Source organism: Cyprinus carpio, unplaced genomic scaffold (genome assembly GCF_018340385.1).
Source record: "Cyprinus carpio isolate SPL01 unplaced genomic scaffold, ASM1834038v1 S000000743, whole genome shotgun sequence".
Classification (NCBI taxonomy): domain Eukaryota; kingdom Metazoa; phylum Chordata; class Actinopteri; order Cypriniformes; family Cyprinidae; genus Cyprinus; species Cyprinus carpio.
Window position 1 is genome coordinate 1 of NW_024873472.1, and position 4,971 is coordinate 4,971.

At 34.4% G+C, this 4,971-nt stretch overlaps 1 pseudogene; it reads left to right on the forward strand.

The window, feature by feature from the left end:
* Nucleotides 1-66: 66 nt before the first annotated feature.
* LOC122143096 lies at nt 67-4,571 on the forward strand (annotated as a pseudogene).
* Nucleotides 4,572-4,971: the final 400 nt, after the last annotated feature.

Below are 4,971 nucleotides of genomic sequence, written 5' to 3' on the forward strand. Positions count from 1 at the left end.
GGTCAACTGGCGCTTCACTGTTTAACCCTTCATGTTTGTTCTCTCCATCTTCTCCTTGTCCTGCAGAGTGCACCCCACCTCTCGCAGCAGACACCCCTTCAACCACACCCCGTGTTGTCGGCACCAAACCCAACCAGATTAACAACTTCTACACTATCAACCGTACAGGGAGCGTTCCTCGGAGGGTCCGTTGGAAGGTAGTTTCTTGCAGTTTGGAACCGATTGCTCTTAGAACAGACTGTTTTAGAGACGGTGTTAATTCTGCTATATTCCCTTCAAAGGCTAAATTGCGTAACCTTACAGTCGGTCTCCACTCACTCGATTCATAACTTCAGAGTCAAGCCAGTTTTTTTTACATTTGCGAATTTCAGGGTATGTGAAACTGTACCTCTGCGCCAGCTGGAACTAATCACTAGGTGTGAATTCATCTCTTCAAAGGGAAGTTTCTTCTTGTTGTTAATGCATTAGTATCTGAAAAATATGACACCCCCACTGCATAACAACAGAGTCCCAGAAGTCCTTCCTTGGTCTGGCGCCTCTAAGTTTTTTAAAATGGCGTTTTTCAGATACAGTGGCTCCAAAAAAGTATTTGGACACTTAAGCCACACTTAGAAATGTGTGAATGTCATCAAAAATATCAGAGTGTCTATATCTGCGCACAAATACTGCAGGATCTTTTCTCAGAACTAGTGTTTTACGTTCCCACTTGGTTACATTTTATTTTGACAGCCTACTTTAGACATTCTACTAACTATAAGTAACTATAAGCAACTGCATTAGTTGTATTAGTAGACTGTTATGGTTTGGGTTAGTAGAATATGTTGACCTGTATGTGCAAAGTTACTTTTAGGGACTATAAAAATAAATGTTAGCACTAGTAGATATTAAGCTAACACTTAACTAATGACTACTGCTAGTTGATATGTAGTTACTAATAGTTAGTATAATGTCTAAAGTGGACTATCAAAAGAAAGTGTAATCGTTTTTTCTAGGTGTTTTATCTGATAACTGCTTTTAACACACTCCTTTCAGTGGTCGATACGGTCAGGTGCATAAATGCATTGAAAATTCCTCTGGACTTACTTTGGCTGCAAAGATATCAAAGCTAGGAGTCAAAAGAAAAGGTACATTTGATATTTCTATTTTATTTATTTCAGTTTTTGATTAATGCAATGTGTTACTTGTCATTTCTTTGTAATTATTTTGTCAAGTTTTCGGGGTGATTGGTTGTATTCCACAGGCTCAGTGGTTACACACAGTGCTCAGTTGTAAAATCATCATATTTTAATGTGCTTTATCTGTCAGGAGGTGGTGTGAAGAATGAGATTCAGGTTATGAACCAGCTCGACCACGCTAACCTGATCCAGCTCTACGCCGCCTACGAGTCCAGGAACGACGTCATCCTTGTACTTGAATAGTATGTGCATTTTAACTGGTTCATTCTTATTGGCTAGTGCTCATTAAATAGAATAAAGCATGCAGTCCATTCAAATCAAAGTCTGTTCAAAGTTAATTCAAATGCATAGTTTTATATATTCTTCATAATTTTGAATTTTGAATTCGTACCTGTTTTTTACCCAATTTTCATTTATTTTTTTGTAATGTGCGATTATGTAAAATCATAATAATGTATTGTGTAATTTATTCTTTCATGTGTATATATATATATATAGTCCTACATTGCTGCAGAGTGACTAAAAGTTGTGATGCTACTTTTTCTTTGACTTTACCATTGTAATAATAAAAACTTTGTTTAATACTTACATTAACATTTAGTCATTTAGCAGACACTTTTATCCAAAGCAATGGACAATGGAAGCAATCAAAATCAACAAGAGAGCAATAATATGCAAGTGCTATGACAAGTCCCAGTTAGCATAACTAATACTTCTGATAATGAGTAAGTTGTAACCACGTTAATTAAACTGATTCTGTGCTGGTCTCTCTGAACAGTGTTGATGGAGGTGAACTCCTTCGACAGAATCATCGATGAGAACTATAAGCTGACGGAGCTCGACACGGTGATGTTCATCAGGGCAGATCTGTGAAGGCTTGCGCTACATGCACAAAATGTACATCCTCCATCTGGACCTAAAGGTACAAGCAGAGATCCCCAGCGTAATGCAACAATAAAAACCACTACATTAAAAAAATATGATCTGTCATTGGCCCTCAGAAGAGAAAAACGGCCGACATTCCTCTAGTTTTGTTTTAAAAGAGAAGAGTAAGATTAATCTTCATTTGCTTTTTTTTTTGTTGTGGAGTGAGGGAAGATTATGTTTTTTGTGTGAGTAGAAAATAAAGTCAAGATCATCGACTTCGGACTGGCCAGGAAGTAAGTGCACTCACGGCACTGATGTCTTTGTTCAGAAATGAGAAAGCGTCTGAGTTAAGAGCCGCTGTTCTCTCTTCAGGTATCAGCCCAGAGAGAAGCTGCGGGTGAATTTCGGGACGCCGGAGTTTCTCTCTCCTGAGGTGGTCAACTTTGATTTTGTGTCGTTCAACACGGACATGTGGAGTCTGGGCGTGATCACGTACATGCTGTGAGTCACACGTGCTGTTACACACGCTCTAACATCTAGCTGAACTAAAATTAGCATTTTACAAAACTTCCCCTTTATTTTATGTTTAAATTATGTACTGTATAGTTTATTGGAGTGCATTTTACAAGAAAATACTATTTTAGACTTTCTACTTTAAAATTTTGCGTTTAATTCAGTGTGTTTACTAGCAGTTTCCAAGTGAAAAATGTTTTAAAGAAAATCCTACACCATTATTTTTTTTCAATGATTATATATTATTATATTATTTTGTATTTTATTTTGAGATTTTCTGTTTTTGTAATTTTGTTCTGTACTTTTATTATTTTTATAGTTTATAGTTTTTGATTTTACTCAGTGTTTCTTGCCATTTCTTTGCAATTAATTCTGAAATATACTTGCAATTTCTGAGTGCAGCTTGTTTCAAAGTAAATCCTACACCAATTTTAAGTTATCTGTTTATATGCTGTTCTATTAATTAATAATTTGAATTATTAATACATTTTTTATTTATAAAATGTTGTTTTTATGCTAGTTTTAGTTTTAGAAGTTTTGTGCTTGTCATTTTATAAGTTTTATTTTAACATTTCTATTTTTGTTTTTGTTTCAGTTTTTATTTTTTATTTTTTTTTTTTACTTCGGTGTGTTATTTGCCATCTCTTTGTAATTATTTGTGAAATTTACTAGCTATTTACTAGCTATTTTTCTGAGTGAAAACTGCTTCATATTAAATCCTACACCATTTTTTGAGTGTTTATAAACTATTATAATATTTAGTAATATTTTGACTTTTAATTTGATATAAGTATTTATACATTTATTTTAACATGTTCCGTTTTCATGTTAATTTTAATTTATGTCATAGTAATTTTGTTTTGTGTTTTTGTAATTTTTAGTAGTTTTTTTATATTTCTCTATTTTTTTAATTTATTCTAATTCATAATATATATTTATTTTATAAATATGCTATTTTATTGATTAATTCAGTGAGTTACTTGCCATTTCTTTGTAATTATTTGCAAAATGTACAGTAATAATTCATTCAAAGTAAATCCAACACCACTTTGTCTGTGTGTAAATGGTATTTTCCAGGCTCAGTGGTTTGTCGCCCTTCCTCGGGGACGATGACAGTGAGACCCTGAACAACATTTTGGCCTGTCAGTGGGAACTTCGAGGAGGATGAATTCTCAGAAGTCTCAGAAGAAGCCAAGGATTTCATTTCCAAACTGCTCGTGGTGGATAAAAGGTGCTCAAGAGATGAATAAACACATTAAAGAGACAGTCGAGATCATTACTCTGCATGATGATGATGATATGGTTATTTGCCTTTAGTTGCATCATTCACATTCAATCGTAGTGCAGTGGGAAGAGTTCATGCATCACCCTTGCAGGACTGGAACTCAAAAGCTTGTGTTTATGGCCCATGGTTTATCTTTGTGTGTGTGTAGCTGGAGGATAGGAGCCACCGAAGCGCTGAAGCACCCCTGGCTGTCGGATCCAGCCGTTCACTTCCGGCTGCATCAGAAGGTACAGCCTGCATTTAACAGAAGACGCTCGCAAAATCTGTGAATTATGAGATTGCTTTGAACTTCTACAGTAAGTGTATCTTGGTTTTCTTCACAGAAAAATAGATGCCGCTCGCGCAGAAACTCTTGTCTGCCTCCACCTGAGACCTAATGTAAGTCCACTGTCAATAAATCACATGAACTGGGGAAATTAGCTTTTTATGTCCAGTTGATGATGTTTTATTTTCTGTTTCAGGGACCAAGCCTGCTGTGGAACCATGAGGATTACTGGACATTATATTACATACAGACACACTGCATTCACTGAAACTTCCCCATTAACATCGACAACATTTCTTGAATTACAGCTATATGTCATTTAAGCCTATTCCAGGATTTGAAGTGAAGATGTAATTTGATTTTGCAGAATTTCATCCGGCCTCATAACATTCTTGGTTTGGGTTTCATTCACGGATTCTGAAATAAAGTAGAAATCAAAATGGGCAGTTCACATGAAAATGCAAAAGGCAAAATGCAAAAAAAAAAAAAAAAAAAAAAAAAACTATATGAGCCCTTAGGGTATTATATGCTTTGATTAAAAAACATATTCTACACTAATGAAAAAAACAACAACAACAACAACAACAAAAACAATATATATATAAGCAGTGTAAAGCAGTAAAGCAAAAAAAATAAAAGATAAAAATAAAATAAAACAGGTGACATTTTACTTAAAGCCTTTATATATAATGCATAATAGAAAATAACAAACTTGTAATGAGCTTTGTAATGCATGATCTCATGTAACTACAGTTATAATACTTTATAATACTTATCTATTCATTGTTTTAGCTTTAATGCATTAAACAAACCTTCATATATTGTAATGCATTTAAACATTTGTTACAATGATTTATGCAAAGATA